The sequence below is a fragment of the Lactuca sativa genome, chromosome 3 (assembly GCF_002870075.4).
Source record: "Lactuca sativa cultivar Salinas chromosome 3, Lsat_Salinas_v11, whole genome shotgun sequence".
Classification (NCBI taxonomy): Eukaryota; Viridiplantae; Streptophyta; class Magnoliopsida; order Asterales; family Asteraceae; genus Lactuca; species Lactuca sativa.
In genome coordinates, this window is record NC_056625.2 from 283,549,018 (window position 1) to 283,562,141 (window position 13,124).

A 13,124-nucleotide genomic window follows, 5' to 3' on the forward strand; every position below is an offset into this window, starting at 1 on the left:
ATCAAGGATAAAACCTATAGTTCTTCAATAGCACATGACTTGAGGTTTATAACCTATCGTGTTGACATGTTTGTGCCCATTCCAGTTAATGTTGGCTTTGCATAGGAGTTCTAAAAGTTCTCAATTGATTGCATAACTACTTGGAAGCAATGGCAGGCTCTTGGGCTGCCAGGAGGCAACAAGTTAAGACTACACAAGTTTAATCCATATGAATTTGGAAGTGTGACTAACCTTGTCTTGTGATTATGGTTTTCACAAAATTCAAATGGATAGGAACTCATACACCATAAAATCTAAGTTTCATAAGGTTTCCCTCCGATTGATGAAAATGATGGTGAGGAAACACTTTCTCTACGTAGTTTTTAGTAGATAGCAATTATGACATTTGCATTCTCAAAGTCGTTAGTGGAGCGTGTGTGGGTAATCGGCACACTAACATAGACTTGTGAGAAATGACAAAGGTCTAAACAATTGAGACTATGATTACAACATCCCTTTTCATAGCTCTAAAATTTCTTAGACTCACATGTGAGGTATCTAAGGAAACGTGTATGATTTTGATAAAGTCTTATCAAAACATTTTGTATAAGAAATCTGAACTTTGGTAAGAGAGTCAATAAAATATTGATTTATAGAAGTCTAACTAATTTTTGAGTACATGTCAAAGCTAGTGAGAGCATAAGTGGTATGTTGATAATCATCATGTTGGTGGGAGCATGATTATTATTTTTAGTATTGCAAGTTATTGTGTTAATTATAGAAAACAACAAGGTCTCAATTGGAAAAAGTTGTTTTGATATAATTAAGGAAGAGGAAATTATACGTCATTTCAATTCTAAAAGCTTAGAATGAGATTTCATCATCTTTAGTCAAAATTCGATTATGATTACGACATCCCTCTTCATAGTCAAATTTTGAGAACATGGCAAATAAAAAGTATTGTACCAAAAGACTGGTCTATGATCACATCTTCGTGTGAGATGTCATGAATCATGTCCCATATGCTTCGGATATAGGATCGATTGCATGTGTTGTAATATTTATCCTTTCTAAATTTTCCGAATGCCAAAGGCATTAAGAGGAGATAAGATCTAGAATTGTGTATGACTAAATTGATTAAGCAATTGTCAAGGACAATCTGAGGTTTACCAAAGATTGGTTGCTCATTGACAGTTGGAAGTATAAGTGTTAATTTTGGATGGACCATATTGAGATATTCTAAAAAGAGGTAACTCTTATTCAGAAGTGATAGTCAAAATGGGAATCTGGGAAGATTTCCATAGGTGGAAGTTGTTCTTTCAAATCTGTGCAAGATTAAAAAGCTTAATGCAAGAAGGATGTTCAAAGTGATGTAATTTGAATTTGAGACTTCGTTGCCATAGAATTGATCTCCATTGGAATGCTCTGTAATGTCTGTTGACAAGTCTTTGTGACTTTGTGCACAGCCATTACGAGAGGATCAAAGCAGATATGTTTATAATCTAACAGATTTCGTTAAATGGTAGGAATTTGGAATGCTTACATTTACGATAAAGATTTGGGATTGTGAAATGAGAATCATTGGAATCATGTTCAATTGATCTATTTCACAAAGTAAAGTTCATAGATAAACATAGTGTGCATACTTGGTGTATGGCATGACTGGTGTGTAGAAAACATAGTTTACATGCTTAGAGTATGGGAAAACTATTATTTTAATTCAAGTATAAAGTTGATTATTGAAACATTATACAATGAATAATGACTAATCAAGATGACACTTAAATAAAAGGTGTTTTATTTACTCTCAAAGGTGCTTGGGACCACAGAGTGATTAGTATTATTCTTGTGTTTCCCTTTGCATGTTTTGACTTCTAGAATAGCTAGGTTATTCTTTCCGAATGACTAAGTTATTCAAACCATCCACAGTCGATAATACGTTGGAAGTAGGTATTAAGGCAAGACTGTCATGAATTGGGTTTGTAGATGTCTAAGGTGTTAGACATAGAAAAAGTTGTTGCAACATTCATGAGTGATCCTGGAATGAGATTCGACTATTGGATTAAACCCACGTTGTAACAACCAAATTTTCAAAATCATTTTCGCATTTTATAAAACACATTTTCATTCATAATCGTTATAAAAACACCATTGTATCACATAGTCAAAACATAACATCACATCCCATGATCAAAATATAAAACTCCTTGTGTGTGTACAGATCAAGCTGGCGCTTTCCCATGATCCTCACTAGTACCTGAAACACATAGCACAACACTGTAAGCATAAATGCTTAGTGAGTTCCCCAAAATAACACACACAACACATATTAGCCACTCGAGGCTATAACTCTATTTGACCCTCTGGTCAATGTGTCTCAGTGGGACCCTCCAGTCACATAACTCTGTGGGCCCTCTGGCCCCAACTCTGTGGACCTTCTGGTCCTAACTCTGTAAACTCTGTAACATACATAGCATAAAGCACACATAAATCACATCATGCAAAAACATACAATACTCTGTCTCATAACTCTAATTACCACTCTAGGTAAAGTATAGTGAGAAGACTCACCTCGGGTAACTCGGTGAAGTCTTGAACTTTGTAATATTCGATCTAGCCTCCACCTAACCATATGAAATAAACACTTTCAATCAATACATCTCTCAAGGCTATACTATTCCTCCTCTTAGTACTATCAGAAGGGTAAAAGACCATTTTACCCTTCTCATGGCTCAAAGACCCTAAAGTTGACCAAACCCTAAAAGTCAACAAAAGTCAACCCCCCGGGTTACGCTGCGCGTACCACACATGTACGCTGGGCGTACCCGATGTCTTCACAGAAAGCGGGATGTGCGAACCCTTACGCCACGTGTACTGGGATTACGCCCAACATAACTCCCAGTTTCAGACTCTAAGCATTTTGGGGTCTTAATCCGTTAAGACCCACGTCTAACTTCTAGATCTGACCATTTATAACCCTCTTAATTCATAAAGTCGGCGACTTTAAGCCTTTGCATGGCTGGATAAGTCACTAACACCCATAATACCCCACTTCCTCACACTAAAAAGCTCAATACTCATGCATAACACAAATAACACTGAAATGGGACAGATCTAGGTCCATGGAGCACATTACACTCATAAAGTCTCCACCTTTGGGACTTTTAACCCTAAAATGGTCCATGCAATCATCTAACCAAAAAGAAGAGGAAAGTTTTGAACTTTATACCTCCAAATGATGCTCCTTCCTCTGTAGATCTCGGATCCAAACTTGCACTTCAAGCTTTAGCCTCCATAAGCTCCTCTCCCCTCAAGCTCTTCTTCACACACAAAACAAGGCACTTTTAGCTCCAAAACACTCACCCTCAAGCTAAGGACGATTGGGAGGCTCTCTTAGGGTTTTACTCACTGATATGGAGGCTGAAAAATGAGCCTTAGCATCTATTATATAGTGCACAAGTCAAATATTAGGGTTTACATCTGGACCCATTACGGCTAACATACCCAGGCGAGTCCACATCCAAATTAAGCGCATGAGTACGCCCAGCATACTCATTTGCTACAAGAATTCTCACAAGGACCACTTTTGAGAACTTGACAAAATGGAAGGATATAATAGCTTTACCTGGATTTCGGGATGTTACACATGCTCATTTGAGTCACTTCATGTATTTTATCACGAGTGATCATGAGACGATAATATCTTATATTCTTCAAACCTAGAGATATGACTTGTTGCCTATGTGTTGGTTATACATTGATTGCACGTAAACGCATTTGGTAACTCGATGTTATAAAAGTGCCTTTGTGTATGATTGAACAAGTAGTAGAAGAAGCATATGAGTCAAAGTTTATCCATTCCTTTTATCCTTAGAGGGATAAATGTAACGACCCGTCTCCGGTATGATGGTTCCATAGTATTTATTTTGAAGTTTGCAAGAGGGACTCGGCGAGTTCATAGCCTGACTCGTCGAGTAGGGACGGGATTTCGGGTCGTATTTTTGAGAAATGCAAATGTGAGTTCTAGTTGCGTGAGGTGCAGTTCCTTGGTCACCTCGTCAATCAGAAGGGTATTTTGGTAGATCCGGCCAAGATAGAGGCCGTGATGCAGTGGGAGGTCCCGAAGTCTCCATTTGAGATTCGGAGCTTCCTAGGGTTGGCAGGGTATTATCGGAGATTTATTCAGGATTTCTCCAAGATAGCAGTGCCGCTCACCCGACTGACCAAGAAGTCGGTGGTATTTCGTTGGGGGCCTGAGCAGCAGGCAGCGTTCGAGACCCTCAGACAGAGATTATGCGAGGCTCTGATCCTTACCTTGCCAAAGGGAGTAGAGGACTTTGTAGTCTACTTTGATGCTTCGAGCACAGGTATGGGAGCAGTATTGATGCAGCGAGGCCATGTGATAGCTTACGCCTCGAGATAGTTGAAGCCTCACGAGGCTAACTATCCTACCAATGATTTAGAGCTGGGGGCGGTTGTGTTTGCCCTCAAGATTTGGAGGCATTATCTTTATGGGGTCCGTTGTACTATTTACACGGATCACAAGAGTTTGAGGTACCTTATGGATCAGCCGAGCCTGAACATGAGGCAGAGGAGATGGTTGGATGTGCTAAAGGATTATGATTGTGAGATCCTTTACCATTCAGGGAAGGCCAACGTGGTGGCCGACACCCTAAGCCGCAAAGTGTCGGCAGCCCCTATCAGGGATCTGTGTTTGAGGATGACAGTGATCACTCCATTGTTGGAGCGGATCAAGGAGGCTCAGGTGGAGGGCCTCAAGGAGGAGAGGCAGAAGTGTGAGAGGATAGTGGGCCGAGTAGCCTCGTTTGATTGTGACAGTCCTGGATTGCTGACGCTTCACGGGAGGGTGTGGGTACCGTACTGGGGTGGAGTACGGCAGGTGTTGATGGACGAGGCTCATAAGTCTCGATTTTCTATCCACCCAGGGGCGACGAAGATGTATCGAGATCTTCGACCCGATTATTGGTGGCCCTGCATGAAGCGGGATGTCGCCTGGTATGTTGAGATATGTCTGACCTGCAGGAAGGTCAAGGCGGAGCACCAGAGACCTCACGGCAAGATGCAGCCGTTAGACATTCCCGTGTGGAAATGGGAGGACATCACCATGGATTTTGTCACCAAGCTTCCCAGGACCGCACGAGGGGTGGATTCGATATGGGTAGTAGTGGATCAGTTGACGAAGAGTGCTCATTTTATCCCGATCCAGGAGAGTATATCAGCAGAAAAGTTAGCCGATATCTATGTGCGGGAGATCGTGGCATGTCATGGGGTGTCGGTATCGGTGGTGTCAGACCGAGATGTCCGTTTTACATCCAGATTCTGGAAGCGGTTTCACGACGAGATGGGCACTCGTCTTCATTTCAGCACCGCTTTCCACCCTCAGACGGACGGGCAGAGTGAGAGGACGATTCAGACTCTCGAGGACATGCTCAGGGCATGTGTTTTAGATTTCGGTGGCAGTTGGGATACGTATCTTCCGTTAGCGGAATTTTCGTATAACAACAGTTATCATGCGAGCATTGATCGACCTCCCTTTGGGATGCTTTATGGGAGGAAGTGTAGGACCCCGATTTGTTGGGGCGAGGTGGGTCAGCGAGTCATTGGTAGCACGGAGGTGGTGCTCAAGACGACCGAGTTGATTCAGCAGGTCCGTAGTAGACTGCAGACTGCGCAGAGTCGGCAGAAGAGCTACGTCGATAGGAGGCGTTCAGACATGGAGTTCCGGGTGGGTGATATGGTCCTTCTGAAGGTCTCACCTTGGAAGGGTGTCATCAAATTCCGGAAGAGGGGCAAGTTGGGCCCCAGATTTATTGGTCCTTTCAGGGTTTTGGCCCGGGTGGGTCGGGTTGCTTATCGGTTAGATCTTCCTGAGGAGCTTAGTCAGATCCACAACACTTTCCATGTCTCTCAGTTGAGGAAGTGTTTGGTGGATGAGTCAGCAGTCGTTCCCCTAGAGGATATTCAGGTTGATAGCAACCTGAATTATATTGAGAGACCGGTCGCGATTCTGGACCGGAAGACCAAGACCTTGAGGAACAAGGAAATTCAGTTAGTGAAGGTGCAGTGGCAGCACCGGAAGGGGTCTGAGTGGACGTGGGAGGCTGAGGAGGAGATGAGAGAGCACTACCCAGAGATATTTGCAGATTCAGCCGTAGCAGACTTTGAGGACGAAGTCTGAGCCAAGTCGGGGAGAATTGTAACGACCCGTCTCCGGTATGATGGTTCCATAGTATTTATTTAGAAGTTTGCAAGAGGGACTCGGCGAGTTCATAGCCTGACTCGCCGAGTAAGGACGGGATTTCGAGCACGTGTTAGTCGGCGACTCGGCGAGTCCATATTCGGGACTCGGCGAGTCTGCCTGCCTGGAAGAAACCCTAAATCCCCGGGTTGCTCACTATTTAAGCCACCTTATAGCCCCCATTCTCGCCTCCTTCACCCTCAGAAAGCTGTGAGAAAACCCTAATCCATCCTTGAGTGATCTAAGTGCTCTTGTGTTAAATTTTTGAAGGCTTGAAGAAGGAAAAGAAGAAAGGAACAAGGAGAAGAGTTGTAGAGCAAAGATTCAAGGGCAAACCAGAGTTCTTTGAGGTATTCTTCGGATTTCCTTCCCTTTTATGCTTTAAAACCCCATTAGAACTCTTCTAATGGGACCATAAACATGTGTTTACGGCCCTGGAACATCCTTAAGCTGTGAACACATGTAAATGGGGTTTTTAAGCCATAAAACCCTTCCAAACCTCATTTGGAGCTTAGATATGAGTTTAGGAATCATTTGCATGGACTTAGAACAACTTGAACTCTTCATTTAGGATGTAAACATGAGTTTACGGCGTAAGCATATGCTTGGACTGTAAACACCTATCCATGGGGAGTATACTGAATTTAATGTGTTAAGATGCCACTTAAACACACCATAAGCCTTGGAATATAGTCTAGAAGCAACCACAATCAAGATAAGGGCCTTAAACATGCTAAAACAACCACCATAGGAGCTTACATCCGTAAACCCCCAAGAATTGGTTCTTAGGCCTTAAACTCCTAAGACTTAGTCAAATGGTGCCTTAAACTCATCCCAAGGATTGTATTATGACTTAGAAACACTTGTAATGACCTAAGACCACCAAAACATCAAAGGAAGGTGTGTGGGGGAGTTTACGGCCATAAAATCTTAGTTTACTACCGTAAACTCCATTAAATCGTCTATATGTGAGTTTAATCTATTCATTTACCCTAGATTTGATCCTAGCCAATTTTACCAAGTGATATAAGACCATTTAGCACCATAGAACACCTCACCATGAGTTTATGGCCGTAAAATCATGGGGAGTGGGTCATTAGGGCCGTAAACCCTCTTATGAGTTTACTCTTGAAGAGTAAACTCCATATCCAAGTCGTATACGTCCATAGAAGTCACTCGGGTCACTCCTAACACTTGAAATAGAGTTTTTTCGCGTCTCAAAGTGTATATTCTCAATTAAATAGTAGTTAAAAGCATAATTAGATACAAATGTGTATCTTTTCAGGATCAAATCTGACGCATTCCTCAACCAGTGAGTTCATACCCCTACCCTTTTTCAATGTTTTTCAATGTTTTTAGGGGGGTGGATACAAGCAAAAGTACAAGGAAATCTTGTACTCAAACTTATGATTTTACTTGATCCATCTCATATTTCGTATGCTTTTAACACAGAAAACTATATTAACCAATCATTCAACTTGCAGAGTAAATCGTCATGTTATTTGTGATGCTCGTTTTAAAATGCTATATTTTATATTTCACAAATGAATTTCCATATAATTGTTGTTAAAAGCATGAATCTTAAAGCATTAAAATTTTCTTGATATAACTCCCCGTAGATACGAAAAGTACAACTAGGAACAGAGCGAATATGAATAGGAATGCGAATGCAAATACGAATACGAATAGTAATATAAATAGAAATAGGAATACGAATACGAATACGAATACGAATACGAATACGGATACGAATACGAATGCGAATGCAAATATGAATACGAATAGGAATAGAAATTGTCACACCCCAAAACCAAGAACGGTGGAAACGTTCTGGGACGGAGGACGTCATGTATAATATCCACGACAATGTAAAGTAGTAAACAAGCAACAACATCATCCATTGCATTAATAAAATAATTATTATACAATTGTATTCTGTCAAATTTTGATAAACACTAAAGCATAAATCAAAATGAAAGATAAGTCTTGAACAAGCTCCATCTTCCTTTCTCCTTGCATCGGTACCTGTCTACTGATGACCTGAGAATACAAGTTATTTTGAAAGAGTTTATCGGCATTAAGCTGGTGAGTTCATAAGTGTTTTAGTGTCGGTGTTTGTTATTAAAAACGTTTGAACCTGTCGAAAGTATAAGTTGTAAAATATATGTAAGTGTTTGTAAAAGTTTGAATCTTTCAGAAAAACCTATATTTTCTATTAAAGTAGCCTTCTACCAAGGCTTAACTGTTTTGTATGCTCGTTTGATGTAAAAGTGTGTAATTTCCCAAGTGTAACTATCTTTTAACAAAATATAGTTTGTACATTAAAGTTTAAGTGAGGTTATCACTAAAAATGTAATGGGTAAATCATTGTAGTACTGTAGTTTTGTATTATAGGAACTACTGCTGTACTAACTACCTTAAACCGGATTTATATTATGGTATAATGTGATAATTGCACCATACTATCGACTGATAACAACGACATAAAGAACGGTCGTAATAACAGAATGACGTTTGGCACCCGCAGACCTGCAGGTCCGGCTGTAGCTAGCAGCAAGGTGTAGGATTGTCAATCCAGTATAGATCTATACGTAAACTCACGCTCTCCCTCCAAGAGAATTCTGGCTACAACTCGGGCCATGACATTTAAGGCATGCTCCGATACAGTGGATCACAATTGTTAACGTATTAATGTAAGGGTAATGTTTCTCGTTCTAGTATAGTTGTATATGTAATGTACAGTAATGTTCTAGAAAGTATTGACTCATGAATGAACTGACTCATTGTATGATATCGCGTTCTAGTAACGGTTCTAGTATCTTCCTAAACTACCCATATGGTAGTTTACTAGCAGTCTAACTGGTACGTATGGTCATGGATGTATACCCTTGCTAACCAAGGGCATGGGATGATATGGAAAGACCTTTTATGACTATATATGTACACATGATATATAACTAATATTTAAACGACTTTCGGACGAATACCCAATATCCCACCAGACCACATCTCAAGGCGCGAAAAGGAAATAGGGTGGATAGCCTTCCTAAGTCTTTTAAACATTTCTTATATAACTATACATATAGAGGCATGCAATTTATAATATAAAAGCATAAATAAATTTTGTAAGATAGTTGAAACATAAATATTATTTTAAGAAAAGATCGACTTGATGTCGATCTATAAAACAATTTGAAGGCATAAGTATGATAAAACAATTTTGAGTATAAGGAAACATTTGTTTGAAACACAGTTGTAAATAAGTTTGAAAGGTAATGTACCGAGTAAGATGTACAGTGTAATAAGTAGTTTAAAACATATAAAATGTTTATAAAAATCATTTGAAGGAAACTGTTTGGTAAAACGGCTAATGAGTAGCCAAATCTTTTTAATGTTGTATATTAATCACATGTGATTGATGTAACAACTAGCGTAATTCTACTCATTAATCGCATGTGATTGATATAATACTAGCATGATTCTACTTGTATCCCCCCCCCCATAAAACATTTAAAAGTAGTTTAAAACATTAGTTAAGGGGTATGAACTCACTTGATTGATTGAAGAAAGCAAGATGGAAAACCGGGCAGAGTTTCGTCTTGGGAAACGGATTTTTCTCGGGATTCTCGGGAATCTCAGAAGTAAAATCGACCTTCGGGACTTGAGCAAAATGACCAGGGCTTCGGGTTTGAACGGGCACGGAAAACGAGGCAAAACATAAGAGAAAAGAGAAGAAATGGGCAAGTTTTTCGGAAACCCTCGCATCCCTTTTATAGGGGTGCTGAACCGCCTCGGTACGCTGGGCGTACGGGGGTACGTAGTGCGTACTGGGACGTCATCGCTTACGCACTTCGGATGGGACGGATCGGATGGGGCGGGTCGGATGCTTCGCATAGGGGCGACGTGGACGGTTCGGAGCCCTTGATTCGAGTACGCGGGGTGTACGAGGGTACGCAGGGCGTACTCCGGTCCTATCTGCTGACTCCCCTTCGGATATTACCAAGAGTTTTTATTTATTTTTATATTTATTTTAAATAAACTTCTAAAATTCATATCTCCTTCATACGAACTCCGTTTTCGACGTTCTTTATATCCACGCGTAGGTGAGACTAAGATCTACAACTTTCGTTTAGATTCCGTTGGCAAATTGTGAAATTATTTTTATTATTTATTTATTAAAATGACGTGATTAAGGAATTTCTTCAAAAATTCATAACTTCTTTATCCGACGTCCGTTTTTGTCAGACTTTTTACCGTTGCGCTAGTATTGTTGAGCCCTTCGATTCTCATTTAGATTGTGTCGGCTAAAAGTCTCTCGATCTCTATTTCGAGTTTTTAGTTGTCTACTGTTATATCTGTAACTTAAATAAATCACAACTTCCTCATACGAAGTCAGATTTGGACGTTCTTATTATGTACGTTTACGGTTTAATGATATCTAAAACTTTTATTTAGATACCTAAGGCTAAAAGCTATTGTATTGAAACTTCGTATTTTACGTCTATCAGTATTGCCGGTTTTGCCGAGAATCTTCGGTTGGTCATAACTTCTTCGTTATAACTCGGATTTTTGGGTTCTTTATATGTATGAAAACCTTGATACGATTCCAACTACTTTATTTAACCCAATTAAGATTTTAGGAAAGTTATATTTTGACCTAGATTTGATTGGTTTTACATTACATTGTCTCGAAATATCGGGTTGTCACAAAAATAGAAATAGGAATACGAATGCAAATACGAATACAAATACGAATGCGAATGCGGATGCGAATATGATTATGAATAGGAATAGGAATAGAAATAGAAATAGGAATAGGAATGCGAATGCGAATGTGCATCCAAATGCGAATACAAATAGGAATACGAATACGAATACGAATGCGAATGCGAATACGAATTCGCATAGGAATAGAAATAGAAATAAGAATAGGAATACAAATACTAATACGAATACGAATACGAATACGAATACGAATACGAATACGAATACAAATATGAATACGAATACGAATACGAATACGAATACGAATACGAATAGGAATAGGAATAGGAATAGGAATAGGAATAGGAATGTGAATGTGAATACGAATACGAATACGAATACAGTACTAATACGAATGCGAATAGGGAAAGGATTACGAATACGAAAGTACGTCTTTAGATATAATCAAATGTAGGATAACTGGCATAACTGAACTGTTCTTAAGTAGACCATGCAACTGATGGATAACTAAACTTCACTTTAGGAAAATAAAGGTTTTTCCTGGGATAACAAACTGTATACAATTAGACCGTGTAATAAACGAATAACTCAATTAAACTTGTAAGAAAATATGGGATTTTCTTGGATAACAAAATTTTTCAGAAAACTAAATGAAAGTTGTACATTTTTAGAAAACAAACCTCTTATGAACTCACCAGCTTTATGCTGATTTTCAAACTGCTTGTATTCTCAGGTCCATATTAGACAGGTACCCATCGATCCTTTTTGGCGAAGACGGAGTACGTAGAAGACACATCTTTACTTTTGTTCATATGATCTATATGTATGACACTTGTAACACGTTGATTTCAAACAAATGTAATAACTTTATGTAATGTATTGTTTTGTGTTTACTATCCATACTATGTACATTGGTTGCGATATACATGATGTCCTCCACCTCGGAACGTTTCCGCCTTAGGTTTCGGGGTGTGACAGATTGGTATCAGAGCCCTTGTTTATAGTGAACTAGTATACCAAACCTTACATGGTTTAAGACTATAAACTCTAAGGTGCCTAAGTGCTCTGAACTAAAAGTATACCTTAAAATATAAGTATTTCCAAAAGTATACAAATATACCTAACCATCGAAATCCATAACTACAAGTAGAACGAAAAATAAGTAATTGGGTGTTGTACGCTGCGGTTAAACCTGGGCAGTTATGTAGTCATGTCTAGGATCAATATAGCCTGGCCAACTATATTCATCCGAGACATGGCCAACATGTGCTTGGGAGTGACTATGGTATGTAGCATGCCTAAAACTTACCTAATACCCAAACAACGAGCCGTCGTCACGACGAATCATGAAATACTATGGGAGTATTTCTCGAGCCAAATCTGTTATAGAAATTTTCATTACAGCGTTGTTCCTCAAACATTCCTTTAGCGGTAGTTTATCTGTTTTGATAATTCATTCTAGCTTTATCGCTTAATAGAATTCTATGTCTGTCATAAAGACATATCCCTTGTTTCATATCTCTTGATTCAATACAGAGGACTTACCATACTCTCTTTCCTGATCTTTTTAAATCAAGATGTCTCCAAAGAAAGGACCTAGCCCAAAGAACAACAACGCTTCGCCGCCATACTCTCCTCCATTCGACAAATTTCAGAGAGCTAGCTACTTCTCATAGATAGAAGTTTGAAGTATTCATTGGCATGGACTGATTAAATTTCAATCGTGCTGATATCCTTTGTTCCGAAAAATCTATCCATCTCAACCTTCCCCGTGGTCAAACTCTTATAATCTACGGCAATAAACTTAGTTTCAGTCGTTGCATCATTTCGTACATCAAAGCTCAAAAGGCTTCTCCGAAGGGAGTGCCATAAATTCTTAGTCTGTGTGACCATCGAGAAACAGGAAGTTGCATCCCCGAAATCTACAATTTTCCTGATGTCTTTCCGAAGAGCTCCCGGAAATTTCTCCCGAACACCAAGTAGAGTTTCACATCGATCTAATTCTAGGAGCAAACCGTGTAGCCAAATCTCCATATCAATAGGCTCCAGCAGAAATGCAGGAGTTCAACTATGAGTTCATAGGAATGATGTTTCCAAAACAGCATTTAGGACTTGATATAGTCACTACGAAGATGTAGTGATGCCCTTCGGTCTAACTATT